We start from the raw sequence: 27,528 nt of genomic DNA, 5'->3' as shown, positions 1-27,528 counted from the left end.
AAAAGCCCAAAAAAGACAATACCTACTAGCGGTAGGTAGCGGTAGGAGGCTAGGACAAACCAGGTAGGAGGCTAGGACAAACCAGGTAGGAGGCTTGGACAAACCAAGTGGAATATTACTATTTACCAATTAGCATCACAATGCCCTCTACACCCCAATAGATCATTTGAATGGGACTCACCTAACAGCCATAATAACTTTTTAGAGGGGTGGAAAACAAGCATCAGCATCAAATACGAAGCCCTACATAAGTCTCTCCATTAGCATTTTTAATTCATAATTGCACGACATTTCTATAAAGCAATCCACCATGAAGGCCCCACGAGTCCATTCCAAATAAAAGGCAAATGTCTGTCCACCGTAGATCTTCCTATGCAGTCTAGTAGTCAATGGCTACACAAACTAAACATTAAAGACATGCAAACCTGACTGAACAGCATGACCAAATACCTGTGCATCAGCTCATCTAACTTAGTAACGGGCATTGTCGCAATGGAATCCATATCATCATTAAACATTACATATCATCATTAAACACTGATTAAACATTACAATTAGTATCCTCAAATTCAATGTCAAATTCAATGTCAAGTACGTAGATGAAATAGTCGTGAATCTTGAACCTCCAATTACATAATGAACATGCTCATAACCATTTACAAGTTCAAACTCAAAGCGGCTACTTAATTGCTTCAAAATTCCACTGATGAATCCTTCCATTAATAATTTTTAAGGTTAGTATTGAAGGACTAAAGAATATGTAAACAGAAGTCGAACCGGATGAAATGGGTTAAGCCATGTGCCCGCACATGCTCTCATACGCCCACACATGCTGCCACACGCCAAGGTTCCCTCGCCCACTCGCGGACTAGCGCCTAAGCCCATGCGCCTTCTTCCTTCCTCGTACTTGTAATTTTTCAAAAATCTTAAAAGGGAATAAACAAGATGTATGAGTACCTGAGATTCATGAAACAAACGTAAGCCTAGGGATCTAACCATGGGTCAATCCCAGCAAAAACATCTTCGAACAACGTCCTAGCATCAAGTAGCACAATCTAATTCAAAAAGTTCATCCAATTGAGCACATAGAATTCAATAGTTACGCTAACTTGTTCAACACTATACTTTGATTACGCTATTCGAAAAAGAACACCAGCTCTAACAATCCATCATGTCATTTCTCAAGAACAATAGCTAAGAATCCTAATCTAACAATCCATCATGTCATTATCTCAAGAACAATAGCTAAGAACTGATCTGGAACTTGTAGTGCTCATTTCTGTCAACTCACCACTATCTTTCTTTGGCTGAATGGGGCTACTGCTTCACTGTTGAATATGTCTGAATATCATGATAATGGCCTCTGTAGGTAGAATGGGAATAGACTCAAAAGTTTCTTACGTTCCTCAAATCACTCAAAATCTTATGACTGTTGCTCGTTTAGCTCAAAAAAGGACTGTTTTGTCAAGGACAAGGCAACAAGGGAAGTAATGCTACAAGAGGTACTTAAGGAAGGTCACTATCAGTTGAAGCTACCACTCCTAGGATCTCAACTCAAACACATCAGTTCTGTCTCCTACCGTGAATAGTTTAATCTCTATGGCTAATGGATCCAGATTACAGTGAAGAAGTTGGAGAAGCCTTAGAAAACATGGAAAAAACCAAACCAATCTCATTATCTGATGCAGACAACATCTAAAAGCGGTATTTTTATATCTAAATACTGGAATTTCTTGGCCAACAGAAACATAAAGCTTTGTCAAATGAGTTTAATTAATCAAGAACCTATGTCGGTGAGAATGTTCTGTACTTAAATCAAGAAAAATATGTTATCTTAAGGCTTGTAACACATACACATACACATCCACAGATTTCATGCATTATTAGCAAACCGACAATGATGCAGATTGGGGTTGAAAGGAACCAGGACCTCCACAATGGTATGATATTGTCCACTTCGAACATAAGCTCTCATGGTTTTGCTTTTGGTTTTTCCAAAAGGCCTCATGCCAATAGAGATAGGGTTCCTTTCTTATAAACCTATGATCTTCCTCTTAATTAGCCAAGGTGGGACTACTCCTCCCTCAAACAAAGTACACCATAGAGCCTCCCCTAAGGCCTATGGAGTCCTCGAAGAGCCTCCCCTTAATCGAGGTTTGACTCCTTTCTCTGGAGCCCTCGAATAAAGTACACCATTTGTTCAACACTCGTCACTTTTGACTCTGATACTATGTTAGAAACCACGACTTCCACAATGGTATGATATTGTCCACTTTGAGCATAAAGCTCTCGTGGTTTTGCTTTTGGTTTTCCCAAAATACCTCATTTTCCCTCTCTTCTTCAACGCTTCTCAGAGAACTCAAAAAACTCAATTCTCATCAATGCATTTCTTAAAAAATTAATTTCCCTTTGGTTTCTTTCTTTATAAATAATCAGGTCAGCAAGATCTCTATAAAGGGTCAAATAATCAATCTGTACAAAACAGATTTCACAGCATCCTGTACAAAAAAAAAAAAAACATTACTATATATATTTTTAGCTTTACATGACTTTGGATTAGTAGATTTTTTTTCTTTTATAGTCTGGAGGAACCAAAAACAATGGTATAACTGTAAAATGCATTCACTATGTTTGAATGGAACCAAAAACAATGGCATTTTTTAGACTATAAGTGTCAAAGAACTTGGGAGCATAGAACTAGGATGAGCATAGAACTAGGATGTGACACTCAACCTTTGTAGATTGAAAACCATCTTTGTTACAGAGTTTATAGACAGAAAGATGAATGCAAACCACCTGTGATGTGAGCAATACAAGGAAATTCTTTGGCAATGTTAGAAAGATTTGAAAGCCAAAAGAGATGATTTTTGCACGGTTGAACCTACAACACAACCAACATTATAATTTAATTATTTTGGGTTAAAGCATATTTTCTTTATTTTTATTTTTCTGGGATAAAAATGTAACCAACATGTTACTAACTTCAGGCACTGCTTTTGTTTTGTCTTTATTATGTTTTATGTTTTGGTCTGTATTCATTGGTAGATTGACTCGGTATACATGTTTATTCTATATATATTTGTGCATGCTCACTCCTGTATGCTCTTGCCATCGAATCATTTACAACTTAGTGTATTAGTAGAATCCTCTCTGACTTTCACTATTATTTTGTGATGCATTCCTTAATAAAATGAGTTCTTACGTCAAAGCATCATAAAGTCTACTGTAATCACAGTGAATTGGCTATTGATCCGCAGTAAAATTATGTCTTGCTACTGAGCTGATGATTTGGTCATGATTTAAGAAGCTTGTGAACAATTAAATTCTAGGGAATAGTCAAGAGCTAACCTAAAACTTTCTTATTTGACTTGATTCGTGACATTAGGGTAGCATCTTGATTACTTAAAAATCACGAGATAACCTCAAGCATGTTTACTTAGCTTGATTCATGGTCTTCGGGTAACATACTAACTACATGAAAATCAAGGACTAACCTCAAGCATACTTACTTGATTCATGACCCTTATAGTAGCATCCCAATTACTTGAAAATGAAGGGCTAGTCTAAAGCTTACTTACTAGATTCATGGCCTTAGGATCTTGATTACAAGGCCCTTGATTACTTGAAATTTAAGGGCTAATCGATAGTAATGCATATTTGTAACACACCCTAACTTCATTTGTGTTGTCATATTGTCCTCATAAGTTATTCATAACATCAAACATGCCATAACATAACCCTTGAGCCTCATGCATTCTTATAAGGAGGTCATTAGGGGTATTTTAGTTTTTTACTACTTGAATCATGGTTCATACCTCAAACATATTCTAATCCTTTTAATACCATGTATGAGTTCTTTATCACATTTCATGTCTTTTATGTCCTTAAGTCTCGGTGAGCTTAGGGCTTGTGTTGTACTCTTTTATTGGTTCTTGTCCTTCGAGTATTTTCTTAGTCTCATGGGTTCTTGGTTTCTTTCTCCAAGGTTATGCTTATGACACAATCATGGCATAAATCTTAACATGAATTCTTAAGCCCTAATCCAAGTTCATAAGTCATAAACATTTCATGGCATCGTAAAGATCATAACATGTTCCTTGAAGTTCTAGAAAGATCACGAATCCTTATTAAGGGTCTTTAGGGGTAGATTTGCCATGAATTCTTAAGCTCTAATCTAAGCTCATAAGTCATAAACATTTCATGGGATCGTAAAGATCATAACATGTTCCTTGAAGTTCTAGAAAGATCACAAATCCTTATTAAGGGTCTTTAGGGGTAGATTTGTCATTTCCTTCAAACCTTGGCTTAAACCCCAAACATGATCTAGTTCCTTGCATAATTATCCTTAACCTTAAGGTCATACATAAGTCTTTTTTTAGGTAGGAATCAAAAAGAATTTCATGAGAACCAATTTGGAAGGATTCGAGGAAAACAAAGGAAGGTCACATTTTAGGAGTATGTGACTAGTTCAATTGAACTGGCAAGTCATCGTCTTCTTTGATTGAGAGTGGAAGAAGACGATTCGTGCCAGTGATCCTTCACCTAAAAACAGCATTCTCCACATACAAGGGTTTTTTTGCCTTAATTTCTTCACGAAAGTTGTAAATCAACGAAGAGAATAGGTTGATTTCATATCTTAGCATGCATGTAGCTCAAGTTATTAACCATAGAAGTTCGTAGAAAACTAATCCTCATGGAATCAAAACAAAAAAAAATTCTTACTGGTTGGGACCATCCGACCTTATCTCACCCCGATTCCTTCATGAAATCTCTTGATCTTCTTCCCCTCATGCTCAAAAAATAGTTTTGGAAGAATGAATTCGTGTGGATGCTCCCAATTTCAAGTTTGAATCTCTCGATTTCTTAATCATTTTCCACCAGATTCTTAAGTTTATTGAGTAGAACAATATGGACATCTTTAGCTCCCAATTTCTTCATGAAAAATCTCTCTCATTGCCACAAAGCTAACGCAATAAGTTATTGAATTTTGGATTACTCCCAATTTTGCACCAAATTGGCCCGTAATGAACTTTCTTCGATTCCGTCTGATCTAGACCCTCCTTTAGCTTCGTGGTTTTCATGAAAACTCATCTTTGGCAGCCCAAAAGTCAATAGAACGGATTTGGACGGACGGATTTTCTTGTAGCCTCCAATTGGAATTTCAAAAATTCCTCATTTCATGGGCCATGGAACACGAATTAAGGAAACTTGTTTGGGCCCACCTCAACTCTCGGATCCTTTATGAAACTTGTTAGGAAACTCTTTAGAAGGTGTAGGAATTGATTTGGGGCAAAATGGTTAACTATGGCTCTTTAATTTTGAAGAACTCGATAGTAGTCTCCAATTGGAATTTTAAAAAAATCTTCCCTCCAAGGACCATGGAACTCGAATTAGGGAAACTTGTTTGGGCTCCTTAAACCCACTTGAGTGTTTTAATCTTGGTGTCTTCCAAATTCTCCCCCTCTTAAAAACTTTCGTCCCTGAAAGTTAACAGTTCTTATCTTGTCTAAGGCTACTTGTCCTTAGTTTGGTCCTTCCAAGTTTATTGAGGTTCCTTTTATAGGTTTGAACTTCTCCCCGCATGTCCTTATAATCTACCCTTGTGACCTTTAGTTCTTGCCTTTTACCAAGTCTTTCCTTGATCATCCTTGTGTTTCCTTATATCTTAGAGCTTCTTGACTTTATATTCAACAAGACTTGACATAATCAACATTGTTCCTTCTAGGTCGTATTTTAGATGTTCCTTTTGTTCCTGTATAAGGCGGGTTTCTTTGGGTCTTAAGTTATTCTTTTCTTGGTATTATAAGGTCTTCCTTAATCCTTAGAACTACCCATGGCCATCCAAATTCCTTATAATCAGCCCTCATGGCCTTTAGTTCTTAACTTATGCCTGTTCCAACCTTTGTTCCTTTTGAGTGTCTTCTAACCATCCGTTGTTCTTCTTTGGTCATCCTTGTGTTTCCTTATATCGTTGAGCTTATCATCTTTATGTTCAAAAAGCCTTAACATAATCAACGTTGTTCCTTCAAGGTCGTATCTTAGATGTTCCTTTAATTCCTTCTTGTACAAAGTCGGGTTCTTTGGGTCGAAAGTTCTTCTTTTCTAGGCATTACAAGGTCTTCCTTAATATCTCTATCTACTCTTGGCCTAATCAGCCCTGTGGCCTTAAGTTCTTTGGTCATGCCTTAATGCATGAACTTCTTCCGACATTTGTTCCTTTTAGGCATGAACTTGTTCCGACATTTGTTCGTTTTGACTGCCTTCTCAATATCCTTTGTTCAGATTGTCAAGTCTTATTTTAGGTCTTCCTTTTGTTCCTTCTTGTACAAGGCAAGTTTTTTTAGTCGTAAATTCTTCTTTTCTCGATAAAATAAAGCCTTTTGTAATCCTTATAACATCCCTTGGCTATCCATAATCGCTTGTGACCTTTAGTTCTTAACTTATGCCATAAGGCATGTACTTGTTCCGGTATTTGTTCCTTTTGACTGTCTTCTTAACATCCTTTGTTGAGATTGTCTTGGTCATCCTTGTGTTTCCTATATTGTAGAGCTTATCGTCTTTATGTTTAAGAAGCCTTAACATAATTAACGTTGTTCCATAAAGGTCGTAGCTAAGATGTTCCTTTTCATCATGTACAAGCGAGTTCTTTGGTTCTTAAGTCTTCTTTTATCGGTATTACAATGCCTTCCTTAATCCTTGTAACTACCCTTCGCCGTTAATAATCCTTATAATCAGCCCTTGTGGCCTTTAATAATTCTGAATTTATCCCTCGAGACATTTTCTAGTTCCAACATTTGTTCCTCTTGAATGTCTTCTTAACATCCTTTGTTGAGTTTGTCAAGTTTTCCTTGGTGATTAGTGTGTTTCCTTATATCCTAGAACTTATTGTCTTTATGTTTAACAAGCCTTAACATAATCAACGTTGTTCCTTTAAGGTTGTATCTTAGATGTTCCTTTTATTCTTTCTTGTAAAAAACGGGTTCTTTGGGTCATAAGTTCTTCTTTCTCGATATTACAAAGTCTTCCTTAATCCTTGTATCTACTCTTGGTCTTGCATAATCCTTATTATAAGCCCTTGTGGCCTTAAGTTCTTTGGTTATTCCTTAAGTTATGTACGTGTTCCAACATTTGTTCCTTTTGACTAGATGTTGAGATTGTCAAGTCTTATCTTAGATGTTCCTTTTGTTTCTTCTGGTACAAGGCGAATTCTTTGCGTCTTAAATTCTTCTTTTCTCAGTATAACAAGGTCTTCCTTAATCCTTGTAGTTACCCTTGGTTGTCCATAATCCTTATAATTAGCTAGTGTGACATTCAGTTCTTAACTTATGTCTTAGCCTTAAGTCATGTACTTGTAATGACATTTGTTTCTTTTGACTGTCTCTTCTCAACATCCTTTGTTGAGATTATCAAGTCTTATCTTAGATGTTCCTTTTGTTCTTTCTAGTACAAGGCAGGTTCGTTCGGTCTTAAGTTTTTCTTTTCTTGGTATTACAAGGTTTTCCTTAATCCTTGTAACTACATCGGTCTTCCATAATCCTTATAATTAACCCTTGTAACACTTAGTTCTTAACTTATGTCTAAAGGCATGTACTTGTTCTGACATTTGTTCCTTTGGACTATCTTCCTAACATCCTTTGTTGAGATTGACAAATCTTCACCGGTCATCCTTGTGTTTCCTTCTATCGTAGAGCTTATCATCTTTATGTTCGACAAACATCGACATAATTAACATTGTTCTATCAAGATTGCATTTTTAGATGTTCATTTTGTTCCTTCATGAATAGGGGGGTTATTTGGGTCTTAAGTTCTTTTCTCGACATTACAAGGTCTTCCTTAATCCTGATAACATCTCTTGCCGTCCATAATCCTTATCATCAGCCCTTGTGGCCTTTAGTCCTTATGGCAAGTACTTGTTCCGACAATTGTTTCTTTTGATTGTCTTCCCAACATCCTTAGTTGAGATTGTCAAGTCTTCCTTGTGTTTCCCTATATCGTAGAGCATAACGTCTTTATGTTCAACAAGCCTTAGCAGAATTAACGTTGTTGCTTCGAGTTCGTAGCTTAGATGTTCCTTTTAATCCTCCTTGTATAAGGCGACTTCTTTGGGTCTTAAGCTCTTCTTTTATTGGTATTACAAAGCATTCCTTAATCCTTTTAACTACGCTTGGCCATCTATAATCCTTATCATCAGCCCTTATGGCTTTTTAGTCCTTAATTTAAGCCTTGAGGCATTTACTTGTTCCAACATTTGTTCTTTTTTATTGTCTTCCAAACATCTTTTGTTGAGATTGTCAAGGATTAAGGTGTGTACTAGTTACAAGATTTGTTCGTTTCGATTGTCTTCTCAACATTCTTTGTCGAGATTGTCAAGTCTTCTAAAATTCCTTGGCTGTCCATAATCCTTAAAATCAGTCTTTGAGGTCTTTAGTCCTTAATTGGTTCAGCTCTTCTTTTTCCGGTATCTTCCTTAATCCTTGAAACATCCCTTGGTCATCCATAATCCTTATAATCAACCCTTGTGGCCGTTAGTTCTAAACTTATGGCTTAAGGTGTGTACTTGTTCCAAGATTTGTTCATTTCAATCGTCTTCTCAACATCATTTGTTCAGATTGTCAAGTCTTGTAAAATTCCTTGGCAGTCCATAATCCTTATAATCAGTCTTCGTGGTCTTTAGTCCCTAATTGGTTATTTCAGTCTTAACCTCTTCTTTTCTCGGTATCTTACTTCATCCTGGTAACATCCCTTGGTCGCCATAATCCGTATAATCAGCCCTTGTGGCCGTTAGTTCTTAATTTATGGCTAAAGGTATTTTCTTGTTCCAAGATTTGTTCTTTTCGATTGTCTTCTCAACATCCTTTGTTCAGATTGTCAAGTCTTCTAAAATTCCTTGGTTATCCATAATCCTTAGAATCAGTCTTTGTGGTCTTTAGTCCCAAATTGGTTCTTTGAGTCTTAAGCTCTTCTTTTTTCGGTATCTTCCTAAGTCTGGTAAAATTCCTTGGCTGTCCATAATCCTTATAATAAGTCTTTATGGTCTTTAGTCCTTAATTGATTCTTTGGCTCTTAAGCTCTTTTTTCTCGGAATCTTCCTTAATCCTTGTAAACATCCCTTGGTCGCCCATAATCCTTCTAATTAGCCCGTGAGGCCGTTAGTTCTTAACTTATGTATTAAGGTGTGTACTTGTTCCAAGATTTGTTCCTCTCGATTGTCTTCTCAACATCCTTTGTTGAGATTGTCAAGTGTTGTAAAATTCTTTGGCTGTCCATAATCCTTAAAATAAGTCTGTGGTATTTAGTCCATAATTGGTTCTTTGGGTCTTAAGCTCTTCCTTTCTCGGTATCTTCGTTAATCCTTGTAACATCCCTTGCTCGTCCATAATCCTTATACTCAGCCCTTGTGGCTGTTAGTTCTTAACTTATATCTTAAGGTGTGTACTTGTTCCAAGATTTGTTCCTTTCGATTGTCTTCTCAACATCCTTTGTTGAGATTGTCAAGTCTTGTAAAATTCCTTGGCTGTCCATAATTCTTATAATCAGTGTTTGTGGTCTTTAGTCCCTGATTGGTTCTTTCAGTCTTAAGCTCTTCTTTTCTTGGTATCTTCCTTAATCCTTGTAACATCCATTGGTCGTCCATAATCCTTATAATCAGCCCTTGTGACCGTTAGCTCTTAACTTATGGCTTAAGGTGTGTATTTGTTCCAAGATTTGTTCATTTCGATCGTCTTCTCAACATCCTTTCTTGAGATTGTCAAGTCTTGTAAAATTCCTTGGCTGTCCATAATCCATATAATAAGCCTTTGTGATCTTTAGTCCTTAACTGGTTCTTTGGGTCTTATGCTCTTCCTTTCCCGGTATCTTCCTTAATCCTTGTAACATCCTTTGGTCGTCCATAATCCTTATAATCAGCCCTTGTGGCATTTAGTTCTTAACTTATGTCTTAAGGTGTGTACTTGTTCCAAGATTTGTTCCTTTCGATTGTCTTCTTAACATCCTTTGTTGAGATTGTCAAGTCTGGTAAAATTCCTTGGATGTCCATAATCCTTATAATAAGCCTTTGTGGTCTTTAGTCCTTAATTGGTTCTTGGGGTCTTATGCTCTTCCTTTCTCGGTATCTTCCTTAATCCTTGTAACATCCCTTGGTCGTCCATAATCCGTATAATCAGCCTTTGTGGCCGTTACTTCTTAACTTATGGCTAAAGGTGTTTTCTTGTTCGAGGATTTGTTCTTTCGATTGTCTTCTCAACATCCTTTGTTCAGATTGTCAAGTCTTGTAAAATTCCTTGGTTATCCATAATCCTTAGAATCAGTCTTTGTAGTCTTTAGTCCCGAATTGGTTCTTTGAGTCTTAAGCTCTTCTTTTTTCGGTATCTTCCTTAATCCTTGTAAAATCCCTTCATCGTCCATAATCCTTATAATCAGCCCTTGTGGTCGTTAGTTCTTAACTTATGGCATAAGGTGTGTACTTGTTCCAAGATTTGTTCCTTTCGATTGTCTTCTCAACATCCTTTCTTGAGATTGTCAAGTCATGTAAAATAACATGGCTGTCCATAATCCTTAGAATCAGCCGTTGTGGTCTATAGTCCTTAATTGGTTCTTTAAGTCTTAAGCTCTTCTTTTCTCGGTATCTTCCTTAATCCTTGTAACATCCCTTGGTCGTCCATAATCCTTATACTCAGCCCGTGAGGCCGTTAGTTCTTAACTTATGTATTAAGGTGTGTACTTGTTCCAAGATTTGTTCATTTCGATTGTCTTCTCAACATCCTTTGTTGAGATTGTAAGGTATTGTAAAATTCATTGGCTGTCCATAAACCTTATTAGTCTTTGTGGTCTTTAGTCCTTAATTGGTTCTTTCGGTCTTAAGCTCTTCTTTTCTCAGTATCTTCCTTAATCCTTGTAACATCCCTCGGTCGTCCATAATCCTTATAATCCGCCCTTGTGTCCGTTAGTTCTTAACTTATGGCTTAAGGTGTGTACTTGTTCCAAGATTTGTTCCTTTCGATCGTCTTCTCAACATCCTTTCTTGAGATTGTTAAGTCTTGTAAAATTCATTGGCTGTCCATAAACCTTAGAATCAGTCTTTGCGGTCTTATGTCCTTAATTGGTTCTTTGGGTCTTAAGCTCTTCCTTTCTCGGTATCTTCATTAATCCTTGTAACATCCCTTGGTCGTCCATAATCCTTATACTCAGCCCTTGTGGCTGTTAGTTCTTAACTTATGTCTTAAGGTGTGTACTTGTTCCAAGATTTGTTCATTTCGATTGTCTTCTCAATATCCTTTGTTGAGATTGTCAAGTCTTGTAAAATTAGTTGGCTGTCTATAAACCTTATAATCAGTGTTTGTGGTCTTTAGTCCTTGATTGGTTCTTTCAGTCTTAAGCTCTTCTTTTCTCGGTATCTTCCTTAATCCTTGTAACATCCCTTGGTCGTCCATAACCCTTATAATCAGCTCTTGTGGCCGTTACTTCTTTAACTTATGGCTTAAGGTGTGTACTTGTTCCAAAATTTGTTCCTTTCGATTGTCTTCTCAACATCCTTTGTTAAGATTGTCATGAATTATAAAATTCCTTGGCTGTCCATAATCCTTAGAATCAGCCGTTGTGGTCTTTAGTCCTTAATTGGTTCTTTAAGCCTTAAGCTCTTCTTTTCTCGGTATCTTCCTTCATCCTTGTAAAATCCCTTGGTAGTCCATAAAAAGTATAATCAGCCCTTGTGGCCATTAGTTCTTAACTTATGTCTTAAGGTGCGTACTTGTTCCAAGATTTGTTCCTTTCGAATGTTTTCTCAACATCCTTTGTTGAGATTGTCAAGTCTTGTAAAATTCCATGGCTGTCCATAATCCATATAATAAGCCTTTGTGGTCTTTAGTCCTTAATTGGTTATTTGGGTCTTATGCTCTTCCTTTCTCGGTATTTTCCTTCATCCTTGTAACATCCCTTGGTCGTCCATAATCCTTATAATCAGCCCTTGTGGCCGTTAGTTCTTAACTTATGTCTTAAGATGTGTACTTGTTCCAAGATTTGTTCCTTTCGATTGTCTTCTCAACATCCTTTGTTGAGATTGTCAAGTCTGGTAAAATTCCTTGGATGTCCATAATCCTTATAATAAGCCTTTGTGGCCTTTAGTCCTGAATTGGTTGTTTGGGTCTTATGCTCTTCCTTTCTCGGTATCTTCCTTAATCCTTGTAAAATCCCTTCATCGTCCATAATCCTTATAATCAGCCCTTGTGGCCGTTAGTTCTTAACTTATGTCTTAAGGTGCGTAGTTGTTCCAAGATTTGTTCCTTTCGATTGTCTTCTCAACATCCTTTGTTGAGATTGTCAAGTCTTGTAAAATTCCTTGGCTGTCCATAATCCTTATAATCAGTCTTTGTGGTCTTTAGTCCTTAATTGGTTATTTGGGTCTTAAGCTCTTCTTTTCTCGGTATCTTCCTTAATCCTTGTAACATCCCTTCATCGTCCATAATCCTTATAATCCGCCCTTGTGGCCAATACTTCTTAACTTATGGCTTAGGGTGTGTACTTGTTCCAAGATTTGTTCCTTTCGATTGTCTTCTCAACATCCTTTCTTGAGATTGTCAAGACTTGTAAATTTCCTGGCTGTCTATAATCCTTATAATCAATCTTTGTGGTCTTTACTCCTTAATTGGTTCTTTGGATCTTAAGTTCTTTTTTTCTCAGTATCTTCCTTAATCCTTGTACCATCCCTTGGTCGTCCATAATCCGTATAATCAGCTCTTGTAGCCGTTAGTTCTTAACTTATGGCTCGAGGTACTTGTTCCAAGTTTTGTTCATTTCGATTGTCTTCTCAAAATCCTTTCTTGAGATTGTCAAGTTTTGTAAATTTCCTTGGCTGTCCATAATCCTTATAATCCTTCTTTGAGGTCTTTAGTCCTTAATTGGTTCTTTGGGTCTTAAGCTCTTCTTTTCTCGGTATCTTCCTTAATCCTTGTAACATCCCTTGTTCGTCCATAATCCTTGTAATCAGCCCGTGTGGCCATTTGTTCTTAACTTATGTCTTAAGGTGTGTACTTGTTCCAAGATTTGTTCATTTCGATTGTCTTCTCAACATCCTTTGTTGAGATTGTCAAGTCTTGTAAAATTCCTTGGCTGTCCAGAATCCTTAAAATAAGTCTTTGTGGTCTTTAGTCCTTAATTGGTTCTTTGGGCCTTAAGCTCTTCTTTTCTCAGTATGTTCCTTAATCCTTGTAACTTCCCTTGGTCGTCCATAACCCTTATTATCAGCCCTTGTGGCTGTAAGTTCGAAACTTATGGCTTAAGGTGTGTACTTGTTCCAAGATTTGTTCATTTCGATTGTCTTCTTAACATCCCCTTGTTGAGATTAACAAGTCTTGTATAATTCTTTGGCTGTCCATAATCCTTATAATAAGTCTTTGAGGTCTTTAGTCCTTATTTGGTTGTTTGGGTCTTAAACTCTTCCTTTCTCGGTATCTTCCTCAATCCTTGTAACTTCCCTTGGTCGTCCATTATCCTTATACTCAGCCCTTGTCGTTGTTAGTTCTTAACTTATGTCTTAAGGTGTATACTTGTTCCAAGATTTGTTCTTTTCAATCGTCTTCTCAACATCCTTTGTTGAGATTGTCAAGTCTTGTAAAATTCCTTGGCAGTCCATAATCCTTATAATCAGTCTTCGTGGACTTTAGTCCCTAATTGGTTATTTCAGTCTTAACCTCTTCTTTTCTCGGTATCTTACTTCATCCTGGTAACATCCCTTGGTCGTCCATAATCCGTATAATCAGCCCTTGTGGCCGTTAGTTCTTAATTTATGGCTAAAGGTGTTTTCTTGTTCCAAGATTTGTTCTTTTCGATTGTCTTCTCATCATCCTTTGTTGAGATTATCAAGACTTGTAAAATTCCTTGGTTATCCATAATCCTTAGAATCAGACTTTGTGGTCTTTAGTCCCAAATTGGTTCTTTGAGTCTTAAGCTCTTCTTTTTTCGGTATCTTCCATAATCCTTGTAAAATCCCTTCATCGTCCATAATCCTTATAATCAGCCCTTGTGGCCGTTAGTTCTTAACTTATGTCTTAAGGTGCGTACTTGTTCCAAGATTTGTTCATTTCGATTGTCTTCTCAACATCCTTTGTTGAGATTGTCAAGTCTTGTAAAATTCCTTGGCTGTCCAGAATCCTTAAAATAAGTCTTTGTGGTCTTTAGTCCTTAATTGGTTCTTTGGGTCTTATGTTCTTCTTTTCTCGGTATCTTCCTTAATCCTTGTAACATCCTTTGGTTGTCCATAACCCTTATAATCAGCCCTTATGGCTGTAAGTTCGAAACTTATGGCTTAAGGTGTGTACTTGTTCCAAGATTTGTTCATTTCGATTGTCTTCTCAACATCCCTTGTTGAGATTGACAAGTCTTGTAAAATTCCTTGGCTGTCCATAAAACCTTATATTTGTGGTGGTCTTTAGTCCTTAATTGGTTCTTTGGGTCTTAAGCTCTTCTTTTCTCGGTATCTTCCTTAATCCTTGTAACATCCCTTGGTCGTCCATAACCCTTATAATCAACCCTTGTGGCCATTAGTTCTTAACTTATGGCTTAAGGTGTGTACTTGTTCCAAGATTTGTTCCTTTCGATAGTCTTCTCAACATCCTTTATTGATAGTCTTGTAAATTTCCTTGGCTGTCCATAATCCTTATAATCAATCTTTGTGGTATTTAGTCCTTAATTGGTTCTTTTGGTCTTAAGCTCTTCTTTTCTCGATATCTTCCTTAATCCTTGTAACATCCCATGGTCGCCATAATCCGATAATCAGCCCTTGTGGCCGTTAGTTCTTAACTTATGGCTTAAGGTGTTTTCTTGTTCCAAGATTTGTTCGTTTCGATTGTCTTCTAAACATCCTTTCTTGAGATTGTCAAGTCTTGTAAAATTCCTTGGTTGTCTATAATCCTTAGAATCAGTCTTTGTGGTCTTTAGTCCCAAATTGGTTCTTTGAGTCTTAAGCTTTACTTTTCTCGGTATTTTCCTTAATCCTTGTAACATCTCTTCATCATCCATAATCCTTATAATCAGCCCTTGTGGCCGTTGGTTCTTAACTTATTTCTTAAGGTGTGTACTTGTTCCAAGATTTTTCCTTTCAATAGGCTTCTCAACATCCTTTCATGAGGATTGTCAAGTCTTGTAAATTTCCTTGGCTGTCCATAATCCTTATAATCAATCTTTGTGGTCTTTAGTCCTTAATTGGTTCTTTGGTTAGTAAGCTCTTCTTTTCTCGATATCTTCCTTAATCCTTGTAACATCCCTTGGTCGTCCATAATCCTTATACTTAGCCCTTGTGGCGGTTAGTTCTTAACTTATGTCTTAAGGTGTGTACTTGTTCCTAGATTTGTTCATTTCGATTTTCTTCACAACATCCTTTGTTGAGATTGTCATGAATTATAAAATTCCTTGGCTATCCATAATCCTTAGAATCAGCCGTTGTGGTCTTTAGTCCTTAATTGGTTATTTAAGCCTTAAGCTCTTCTTTTCTCGGTATCTTCCTTCATCCTTGTAACATCTCTTAGTAGTCCATAATCCGTATAATCAGTCCTTGTGGCCATTAGTTCTTAACTTATGTCTTAAGGTGCGTACTTGTTCCAAGATTTGTTCCTTTTGAATGTCTTCTCAACATCCTTTGTTGAGATTGCCAAGTCTTGTAAAATTCCTTGGCTGTCCATAATCTATATAATAAGCCTTTGTGGCCTTTAGTCCTTAATGGGTTCTTTGGGTCTTATGCTCTTCCTTTCTCGGTATCTTCCTTACTCCTTGTAACATCCCTTGGACGTCCATAATCTTTATAATCAGCCGTTGTGGCCGTTAGTTCTTAACTCATGTCTTAAGGTGTGTACTTGTTCCAAGATTTGTTCCTTTCGATTGTCTTCTCAACATCCTTTGTTGAGATTGTCAAATCTTGTAAAGTTCCTTGCTGTCCATAATCTTTTTGAATCAGTTTTGTGGTCTTTAGTCCTTAATTGATTCTTTGGCTCTTAAGCTCTTCTTTTCTCGAAATCTTCCTTAATTCTTGTAAACATCACTTGGTCGTCCATAACCCTTATAATCAGCCCTTGTGGCCGTTACTTCTTAACTAATGGCTTAAGGTGTGTACTTGTTCCAAGATTTGTTCCTTTCGATTGTCTTCTCAACATCCTTTGTTGAGATTGTCAAGTCTTGTAAAATTCCTTGGCTGTCCATAATCCTTATAATCCGTCTTTGTGATCTTTAGTCCTTAATTGGTTCTTTTGGTCTTAAGTGCTTCATTTCTCGATATCTTCCTTAATCCTTGTAACATCCCTTGGTCGTCCATAATCCTTGTAATCAGCCCTTGTGGCCGTTATTCTTAAGGGGTGTACTTGTTCCAAGATTTGTTCCTTTCGATTGTCTTCTAAACAACCTTTCTTGAGATTGTCAAGTCTTGTAAAATTCCTTGGCTGTCCATAAACTTTATATCAGTCTTTGTGGTCTTTAGTCCTTAATTGGTTCTTTAGGTCTTAATCTCTTCTTTTCTCGGTATCTTCCTTAATCCTTGTAACAACCCTTGGTCGTCCATAACCATTATAATCAGCCCTTGTGGCCGTGAGTTCTTAACTTGTGGCTTAAGGTGTGTACTTGTTCCAAGATTTGGTCCTTTCGATTGTCTTCTCCACATCCTTTGTTTAGATTGTCAAGTCTTGTAAAATTCTTTGGATGTCCATAATCCTTAAAATAAGTCTTTGTGGTCTTTAGTCCTTAATTGGTTCTTTAGGTCTGAATTTCTTCCTTTCTCGGTATCTTCCTAAATCCTTGTAACATCCCTTGGTCGTCCATAATCCATATACTCCGCCCTTGTGGTTGTTAGTTCTTAACTTATGTCTTAAAGTGGGTACTTGTTCCAAGATTTGTTCATTTCGATTGTCGTCTCAACATCCTTTGTTGAGATTGTCAAGTCTTGTAAAATTCATTGGCTGTCCATAAACCTTATATTAGTCTTTGTGGTCTTTAGTCCTTAATTGGTTCTTTTGGTCTTAAGCTCTTCTTTTCTCGGTATCTTCCTTAATCCTTGTAACATCCCTTGGTCGTCCATAATCCGTATAATCAGCCCTTGTGGCTGTCCATAATCCGTATAATCAGCCCTTGTGGCCGTGTTATTTCTTAACTTAAGGCTTAAGGTGTGTACTTGTTTCAAGATTTGTTCCTTTAAATTGTCTTCTCAACATCTTTTTTTGAGATGGTTAAGTGTGGTAAATTTCCTTGACGGTTCATAATCCTTAAAATCAGTCTTTGTGGTCTTTAGTCCCAAATTGGTTCTTTGAGTCTTAAGCTCTTCTTTTCTCGGTATCTTCCTTAATCCTTGTAACATCCCTTCCTCGTCCATAATCCTTATAATCAGCCCTTGTGGCCGTTACTTCTTAACTTATGGCTTAAGGTGTGTACTTGTTCCAAGATTTGGTCCTTTCGATTGTCTTCTCAACATCCTTTGTTGAGATAGTCAAATCTGGTAAAATTCTTTGGCGGTCCATAATCCTTAAAATAAGTCTTTGGGGTCTTTTGTCCTTGTTTGGTTCTTTGGGTCTTAAACTCTTCCTTTCTCGGTATCTTCCTCAATCCTTGTAACTTCCCTTGGTCGTCCATTATCCTTATACTCAGCCCTTGTGGCTGCTAGTTCTTAACTTATGTCTTAAGATGTTTACTTGTTCCAAGATTTGTTCCTTTCGATTGCCTTCTCAACATCCTTTGTTCAGATTGTCAAGTCTTGTAAAATTCCTTGGCTGTCCATAATCCATATAACAAGCCTTTGTGGTCTTTAGTCCTTAATTGGTTCTTTGGGTCTTATGCTCTTCCTTTCTCGGTATCTTCCTTAATCCTTGTAACATCCCTTGGTCGTCCATAATCCTTATAATCAGCCCTTGTGGCCGTTAGTTCTTAACTTATGTCTTAAGGTGTGTACTTGTTCCAAGATTTGTTCCTTTCGATTGTCTTCTCAACATCCTTTGTTGAGATTGTCAAATCTGGTAAAATTCCTTGGTTGTCCATAAACCTTATATTAGTCTTTGTGGTCTTTAGTCCTTAATTGGTTCTTTGGGTCTTAAGCTTTTCTTTTCTCTGTTTCTTCCTTCATCCTTTTTACATTCCTTGGTCGCCATAATCTGTATAATCAGCCCTTGTGGCCGTTAGTTCTTAACTTATGGCTTAAGGTGTTTTCTTGTTCAAATATTTGTTCATTTCGATTGTCTTCTAAACATCCTTTCGTGAGATTGTCGAGTCTTTGTAAAATACATTGGTTGTCAATATCCTTAGAATCAGTCTTTGTGGTCTTTAGTCCCAAATTGGTTCTTTGAGTCTTAAGCTCTTCTTTTCTCGGTATCTTCCTTAATCCTTGTAACATCCCTTCATCGTCCATAATCCTTATAATCAGCCCTTGTGGCCGTTACTTCTTAACTTATGGCTTAAGGTGTGTACTTGTTCCAAGATTTGTTCATTTCGATTGTCTTCTCAACATCCTTTGCTGAGCTTGTCAAGAATTATAAAATTCCTTGGCTGTCCATAATCCTTATAATCAGGCGTTGTCGTCTTTAGTCCTTAATTGGTTCTTTAAGCCTTAAGCTCTTCTTTTCTCGGTATCTTCCTTAATCCTTGTAACATCTCTTGGTAGTCCATAATCCGTATAATCAACCCTTGTGGCCGTTAGTTCTTAACTTATGTCTTAAGGTGCGTACTTGTTCCAAGATTTGTTCCTTTTGAATGTCTTCTCAACATCCTTTGTTGAGATTGTCAAGTCTTGTAAAATTCCTTGGCTGTCCATAATCTATATAATAAGCCTTTGTGGCCTTTAGTCCTTAATTGGTTCTTTGGGTCTTATGCTCTTCCGTTCTCGGTATCTTCCTTACTCCTTGTAACATCCCTTGGTCATCCATAATCCTTATAATCAGCCCTTGTGGCCGTTAGTTCTTAACTCATGTCTTAAGGTGTGTACTTGTTCCAAGATTTGTTCCTTTCGATTGTCTTCTCAACATCCTTTGTTGAGATTGTCAAATCTTGTAAAGTTCCTTGGCTGTCCATAATCTTTTTGAATCAGCCTTTGTGGTCTTTAGTCCTTAATTGATTCTTTGGCTCTTAAGCTCTTCTTTTCTCGAAATCTCCCTTTTTTAGTCCTTAATTGATTCTTTGGCTCTTAAGCTCTTCTTTTCTCGAAATCTCCCTTAATTCTTGTAAACATCCCTTGGTCGTCCATAACCCTTATAATCAGCCCTTGTGGCCGTTACTTCTTAACTAATGGCTTAAGGTGTGTACTTGTTCCAAGATTTGTTCCTTTCGATTGTCTTCTCAACATCCTTTGTTGAGATTGTCAAGTCTTGTAAAATTCCTTGGATGTCCATAATCCTTATAATAAGCCTTTGTCGTCTTTAGTCCTTAATTGGTTCTTTGGGTCTTATGCTCTTCCTTTCTCGGTATCTTCCTCAATCCTTGTAACATCCCTTGGTCGTCCATAATCCTTGTAATCAGCCCTTGTGGCCGTTAGTTCTTAAATTATGTCTTAAGGTGTGTACTTATTGCAAGATTTGTTCCTTTCGATGTCTTCTCAACATCCTTTGTTGAGATTGTCAAGTCTTGTATAGTTCCTTGGCTGTCCATAATCCTTAGAATCAACCGTTGTGGTCTTTAGTCCTTAATTAGTTCTTTGGGTCTTAAGCTCTTCTTTTCTCGATATCTTCCTTAATCCTTGAAACATCCCTTGGTCGTCCATAATCCTTATAATCAGCCATTGTGGCCGTAACTTCTTAACTTGTGGCTTAAGGTGTGTATTTGTCCCAAGATTTGTTCCTTTCAATCGTCTTCTTAACATCCTTTGTTGAGATTGTCAAGTCCTTTAAATTTCCTTGGCTGTCCATAATCCTTTGAATTAGCCGTTGTGGTCTTTAGTCCTTAATTAGTTCTTTGGGTCTTAAGCTCTTCTTTTCTCGGTATCTTCCTTAATCCTTGAAACATCCCTTGGTCGTCCATAATCCTTATACTCAGCCCCTGTGGCTGTAAGTTCAAAACTTATGGCTTAAGGTGTGTACTTGTTCGAAGATTTGTTCATTTCGATTGTCTTCTCAACATCCTTTGTTGAGATTGTCAAGTCTTGTAAAATTCCTTGGCTGTCTATAATCCTGATAATTTGTCTTTGTGGTCTTTAGTCCTTAATTGGTTCTTTGGGTCTTAAGCTCTTCTTTTCTCGGTATCTTTCTTAATCCTTGTAACATCCATTGGTCGTCCATAACCCCTATAATCAGCCCTTGTGGCTGTAAGTTCGTAACTTATGGCTTAAGGTGTGTACTTGTTCGAAGATTTGTTCATTTCGACTGTCTACTCAACATCTTTTGTTGAGATTGTCAAGTCTTGTAAAATTCCTTGGCTATCCATAATCCTTATAATCAGTCTTTGTGGTCTTTAGTCCTTAATTGGTTCTTTGGGTCTAAAGCTCTTCTTTTCTCGGTATCTTCCTTAATCCTTGTAAAATCCCTTGGTTGTCCATAATCCTTATAATCAGCCCGTGTGGCCATTAGTTCTTAACTTATGTCTTAAGGTGTGTACTTGTTCCAAGATTTGTTCCTTTCGATTGTCTTCTCAACATCCTTTGTTGAGATTGTCAGGTCTTATATTAGATGTATTTTTTTTTCCTTTATGTACAACCTGTGTTCTTTGGGTCTTAAGGTCTTAAGTTCTTCTTTTCTTGGTATTACAAGTCTTTTCTTATCCCTGTAACTCCCCTTGGCCTTTCTTAATACTTACAATTAGCCCTTGTAGGCTCTAGTTCTTAACTTATGCCCTAAGACATTTTCTTGTTTCGGCATTTGTTCATTTTGACCGTCTTTTCAACATCCTTTGTTGAAATTGACAAGTCTTACATTAGATGTTTCTTTCGTTCCTTCTTGTACAAGGCGGATTGTTTGGGTCTTAAGTTCTTCTTTTCTCGGTATTACTAAGCTTTCCTTAATCCTTGTAACTACTCTTGGCCTTCCATAATCCTTATAATCAGCCCTTGTGGCCTTTAGTTTTTAACTTTTGTCATAAGGCGTTTTCTAGTTCCAACATTTGTTCCTTTTGAGTGTCTTCTCAACATCCTTCGTTGAGATTGACAAGTCTTCCTTGGTCATCCTTGTGTTTCCTTATATCGTAGAGCTTTTCATCTTTCAATGTCATATTTTACATGTTCCTTTTATTCCTTCTTATACAAGTCGGGTTTTTTTAGTTCTTAAGTTCTTCTTTTCTTGGTATTACAAGACCTTCCTTAATCTTGTAACTACCTTTGGCCTTCCATAATCTTTATGATTAGCCGTTGTAGTATTTAGTTCTTAACTTATGCCTTAAGGCGTTTTCTAGTTCCAGCATTTGTTCCTTTTGAGTGTCTTCTCAATATCCTTTGTTGAGATTGACAAGTCTTCCTTGGTCATCCTTGTGTTTCCTTATATCTCATAGAACTTATCATCTTTACGCTCAACAAACCTTGACATAATCAAGGTTGTTCCTTCAAAGTCGTATCTTAGATGTTCCTTTTGTTCCTTCTTGTACAAGACTGGTTCTTTGAGAACTAAACGCCTTATGTTTTTTTCTTGGTTTTACAAGCTTAATCCTTGACCTAGGAAGGATAATGAGAATAAATTGTTATATTGATGATGTGGCAATGAAACATTGGAGAAAGCCTAGTCATAAGCCAAACAAACAAAATGAAGGGGGATGAAACTGAAATGGAGAGGAAAGGACAAACTCAGAGTGCTCTCTATGCCCTAGCCTTCCCTTCCCGATGCCCCGATGAGTCTGCACCAGCCCTAATTTTCCATCCCTTTCTCCTATTTTTCTCTTTCTTCACCTCACCACTCATCATTGTCTCTTATTCATGAACGATTCTTCTGAATTTTGTTTCTCTTATGCTGAATGTGGAGTATGTAATGACCAATGATGTGCTCTTAGTTGTTTGATTTGAAATGGGATTCTTTTATCGTTGAGTTTTACATTATCTCTTTGGAAATTGGAATGTTGAGATAGATTCATGGGGTTCATTATAGTTGCATGGTTTTTCACTCGGTTTCACTAACTACCTAAAACACTCATAAAATAGAAAAACGTAATTTAATTTCTTACTCATGAACCCTTTCAACTTTAACTAATAGTTTACTCTTGAACCAAAAACATGATATTAGTAGAACACAAAGAACATCAAACAGAAAAAACAAAGATATAATAAAGATTAAATATAGGAATCTAACACTATTAGGACCACAACGTTGCCAATAACGTAATTATCGTGAGATCTAGGCAACACATAAGGTAGTTTATGATGTCAAATAGAAAATTTCTTACGTGATGGAGTGTTGAATGTAGCAATCAGAGTTTGATTCCTTGACCTCAACTTCATTATCTTCATCTATGTTCTCGATTTCTATCTGAAATTTTCATAACATGGTTATTAATCAAAATCTTCTCCAATAGCAAATAAAATATGAACAATAATGTCAAACTATTTTTGTTAAAGTTTGACCTGTAAATAGAATGACAAAAGTTTTGTAAAAGCAATGGCTTACCTTAGTGGGTTGTGTGGTTATATTTCATGGATCCCTAATTGTTTACAACAAACTTTACATGAACCGGACCGTCCTGCATGATATCATTAATGAAAAAAATAATTAGGCATTGATCTGATTCAGACAAATCAGTAAGTTGAACAAAGAAGGTACCTTCGATTTCAACAAATTGATTGCCATCATTACCCAAGACTCAAATCAGTCTCAAAAATTGATCCAGGCACTAGTATATATCTCATATCGTTCATCATCATGACCCTAGAGGAATGTTCGTAAGAGAAAATTCAGAATCCAAAAGCTCATTCTCAAAACTCAAGTGGTTGAAAAGCAAAATGATTCAACGTAACAAATTTCATCAATCATAAAATATACTTGTTTGAAACTCTTAAATGTATTTTTTCCATAATGTAAGTGTATGCACAAATGCATGTAACAACAAGATAACCTCAACCTCGATCTCAAATGTTTTGGCTAGCTTTGAAACAAACACTCAACTCAACTCAACTATGAGGGCCTTACGACTAATTAGTCCAGAAATTATATTAAAACCCTTCATTTATGCTGAAATCACATGCAAATTATAAAAAAAAAATTTTAAAAAAAAAAGTGCACAGCCTTGGGCTTGGAATCATACCAGTATAAACAACAATTATAAAAACTAAAAATAAACTTATAAACAACAATTACTTCATATGACCCCAAAAACGTAAATACGTAAATTCAACTTCACAGCCTTGGGCTTGGAATCATACCAGTATTCCTAGCAGATGCGAAAATCCCACCGGCCTGAATTGACAGGACCAACTGCTTTGTTCTTCCCCACTCTGTTATCGGAACCAATCTCAATGACATAAGAGTTCGTCGTTCTCTTCTCTTCTGCCAACAAATAAATTTGAATATCAGGTTTGTCCCCTGGCTCCCCACACAAAGAAGAGATAGAAGATGACGGGGAATGAAACGAAGAGTCCAAAATCGACTAAAAACGCCTAATTCTCTGTAATCGAAACCACGGAAAATACAAAAGGTGTCGATAACAGGCAAAAAAAAAAGAACAATTGTTTGATTAACCTCTGAAGTTCTCCACATTAAAATCCTAAATCGGAATAGTTGGCTGTGCCCTTAAAATTTCAACCCAGAACAGAGTCAAGTCGAAACTACCCATAAAATTAAAGGCTGAGATGAAGTTGCATTACCTCTGTTTTTCATCACCGAGACGAGACGAGAAACTTCTTTCGATTCTGCTCTCTCTTCCTCCGATGGCCTGGTAATGATCGAGCGTCTGACTTCGGCCTCAATGACAGGACCAACTGGTCTTCTTTTGCCCAAGCAATCACTTCATCAAGAGTAACTGCTTTGTTCCTCCCCACTCTGTTATCGGAACCAATCTCAATGACATGAGAGTTCGCCGTTCTCTTCTCTTCTGCCAACACATAAATTTGAATATCAGGTTTGTTCCCTGGCTCCCCACACAGAGAAGAGATAGAAGATGATGGGGAATGAAACGAAGAATCCAAGACATAATCACGTTACCATGAGAACGAACAATGAACCTACTAAAAACGCCCTAATCCTCCATAATCGAAACCACGAAAATTACAAAAGGTGTCGATAACAAGCAAAAAAGAAAAAGAACGATCCGATCCTTGAATTAACCTCTGAAGTAGCTCGAGTGAACCCTAAATCAGAATAACATCTGAATTTCTCCAATAAACCCCTAAATCGGAGTAGCCGACTGCGCCTTTAAAATTTCAACACAAAACAGAGTATTCAAGACCAAATTACCCATAAAACTAAAGGCTGAAATCAAATTACATTACCTCTACTTTTCATCACCGAGATCAGGCGAGAAACTCCTTTCGATTCTGCTCTCTCTTCCTCCGATTGCTTGGTAATTATCTAGCGTTTGAATTCGGCAACTGACGTTCAGAAGGGAAGAGGCCGTTGATGGAGCTCTCTGATTCTAGTGCGAGAATGTCCTGAAGAAGAGTGTGAGTGTGAGTGCGAGTGTGAGTGCGAGAGGGATATATATGATCCCCGCGGGGGGCCGAGACAGCTGGCATCCGAATAAGCGGGGTAACGGCTATGAAGACCATTTGACTTTGACCGTGGAAAACGGTCAACGATACCAACGGCTAGGTAATTTAACCGATTTCTTCATCTTCCGTAGTTTTCGGGATTTTTCTGATTTTATTTTGATTTTTTTTTTTTTTTTTTTTTTCACATGCTGCTCAATACTTTAAATATTATTAAAATAATTTTTTAAAAAAATAAATATTTGAAATCACAATTTAAACACGACACCACATGGAGTTAGTTTAGAGTTTCCACTAAAAAAAAGTTGAGTTCTTTACAAAATGAGAAGGGTTGAGGGGAAGAGAAAAAGACATGTATGTATATTATTTTAAAATAAAAAAAAATGTCACGTGAACTTGGTAAAATACAAAAATTTAGGTGGGGATGTACTTGGTTCGGTTCGGTTCGGTTGAGGGATTTTTTTGGTTGGTTGGATTGGTAATTCAACCCAAAAAATTTTACAATCCAACCTCTATTCTCGGGTTGGGTTGTCTGGTTGTTAACTTTCTTCTAAAAAAAATTAAAAAAATTTATTAATTAACAATTCATAATTATTCGATGGAAGTACTACAAACAAACCCGTATCAATCTATAATCATTAAAAAAATATATATAAACAACAATAAAATATTGAACACTTATTATAATTGGTTACTCTAAAAAAAATTAAAGTATAGATGAATTTTTTAAAATTATCATAAAAATAAGAAGTATATAATGTTGCAACTGGCATAATAAATAATTTAAAATTACCTCTAATTTTTTATCCCTCCTTTTTATCCATCCAATTTGGTGTCCACAATTTTAGGTGTCGGGCCCACAGCCTACAAAAGTATTTCTAGTAAGCTCAAATTACCACTTTGTCAAACTCGTGAATATGCTTGACTTTTTACGTATGCATTTTATACCATTTGTTTGGTTCGGGTCAACCCGAGGTTTTTGTCCTATGAACCCAAAACCGAACCGAGTCAGTTTGGGTTCAGGAAAAATAACCCAACTCAATCCAACTCGAAATACTAATTCATCCCCATTCAATTCCTATAATTTGAGTTGGATGGAAAGGATAAACTCAAATTCTCATTGGAAATATTTTCTTTTAAAAGAGATGAAAGGCATAGGAAATATTTTCTTTTAAAAGAGATGAAAGGCATTGGAAAGACATAAGAAAACAACCAAATGTTCATGTTTCTTGTAGAAGAACAAGTACTCTTCCTGCATTCTAATGTCCAAATTTGAAGGATCAATTGTGTATATCACAGGTTATCCTCCAACGAAACGCAATCCAAGTAACTAACAAAGCTATTCAACTAGCAGAGCAGGTTTTAATTCATACCGACAAAAATCAGAAACTCAAATAACAAACTCACAGCATAAGAAGAACATTGAAAAGAGTAAAAATTCATCCTAGTATGATTGCCGAGCATGAAAATGGCTACAGTTGGGTCTGTTAGACGAACACGACTCTCCACAATGGTATGATATTGCCCACTTTGAGCATAAGCTCTCATGGCTTTGTTTTGGGTTTCCCTAAAAGATCTCGTACCAATGGAGATAGTATTCCAATGTGTTGTGCATAACAAAGGCAATCCAAGTAACTAACAAAGCTATTCAACTAACCGAGCAGGTTTTAATTCATACCAACAATAATAAGAAACTCAAACAACAAACTCGCAGCATAAGAAGATTGAAAAGAGTAAAAATTCATCCTAGTATGATTGCCGAGCATGAAAATGGATACAGTTGGATCATAACTTAGTCCAATTCCTAGAAACCACTAGAGGAACAAGAAGAGATTGAAAGTACCTCTTCCGAAAGCCAACCATAACTATGGCGAGAGACAGCATGCATCATCGGAGTCATCAATGCCGAAGAAGTAGCAGAATGGAGCGGAAACATGGACTCCACACACAAGCTCATTTCAACTGGAATCCTTCACAGAAAGAAAAACATTACTACCTTATTTTCTACTCATATTTGTTAGTAGACGAACATGACTCGTCCACTTTTTGAACATAATCTCTCATGACTTTACTTTGAGCTTCCCCAAAAGGCCTCGCACCAATGGAGATAGTATTCTTTGATTATAAACCCATGATCATTCCCTAAATTAGCCGATGTGGGATTTCATCATCCAACACCTCCCCTCGAACAAAGTACGTCTCCCCTTAATCGAGACTCGATTCTAAGGAGTCTTAGTCATTTTTTACTTTGCCTTCGAGGAGGATTGACTCCTCTTCTTTTAGAGTCCTTTGTTCGACATTTGAGGATTTACCAATTTATTGGCACGACTAAGTTTAGGGCATGACTCTAATACCATGTTAGACGAACACAGCTCTCCACAATGGTACGATATTGTCTACTTTGAGCATAAGCTCTCATGGCTTTGCTTTGGGACGAGGCCTTTTGAGGAAGCCCAAAGCAAAGCCATCAAAGCCATGAGAGCTTATGCTCAAAGTGGACAATATCATACCAATGTGGAGAGTCGTGTTCGTCTAACAATATCAACGTTTGTTCAGATCTATATCCGCACAAATACCCTATCTCGATCCTCAATCCTCGCACTTAACTCAACTCACACAGTTTTTATAGTTGATTTAGTTTGAATACACTTCGTTGAAATCAAATGCTGTTGAGGAAATTACCTTACATACAGCACACTGAGAGAAAGATCGTTCGGAAGAAATGCGAAATGTTGAACGAGCCGAGCCCGCTCTGGCTCCGGCACTCAGAAGAGCCGTAGCCTTGCCGGAGGAGGATCGGAAAATGGCCCTAGCAGCGAAGGAAGCCATCGGCAAATATGAGGACGCGGCGAGAAATTCTGTGCAAGCCACAACGAACAGAGCTCCCGTCTTGGACTGGGGGCATTCATTGTCCAACCCAGCCGCCGCGTCCCGAGAAATTTGGGGGTTTTCATTTCTTTCCC

The 27,528-nt window shown here is 37.1% G+C and overlaps 1 long non-coding RNA gene across 7 annotated transcripts; it reads right to left on the bottom strand.

The window, feature by feature from the left end:
• Positions 1-504: 504 nt before the first annotated feature.
• LOC111792551 (uncharacterized) lies at positions 505-27,528 on the bottom strand. 7 transcript variants are annotated; one of them, XR_015420680.1, is made up of 10 exons: positions 27,248-27,528; positions 26,409-26,535; positions 25,359-25,429; positions 24,350-24,508; positions 23,726-23,952; positions 23,285-23,405; positions 22,686-22,790; positions 22,533-22,605; positions 22,312-22,394; positions 505-957 (listed from the first exon to the last, which is right to left on the bottom strand). It is a non-coding gene; the product is annotated as an uncharacterized LOC111792551 (long non-coding RNA). The 7 variants fall into 7 exon arrangements; XR_015420679.1 differs by having other exon boundaries at positions 23,285-23,408; positions 23,726-23,949; XR_002814806.2 differs by having other exon boundaries at positions 23,285-23,408; positions 27,248-27,526.

Source organism: Cucurbita pepo, chromosome 4 (assembly GCF_057944985.1).
Source record: "Cucurbita pepo subsp. pepo isolate OVF chromosome 4, ASM5794498v1, whole genome shotgun sequence".
Lineage (NCBI taxonomy): Eukaryota > Viridiplantae > Streptophyta > Magnoliopsida > Cucurbitales > Cucurbitaceae > Cucurbita > Cucurbita pepo.
Note: the sequence above shows the minus strand (reverse complement) of the source record. Positions and strands in the feature narration are given on the sequence as shown.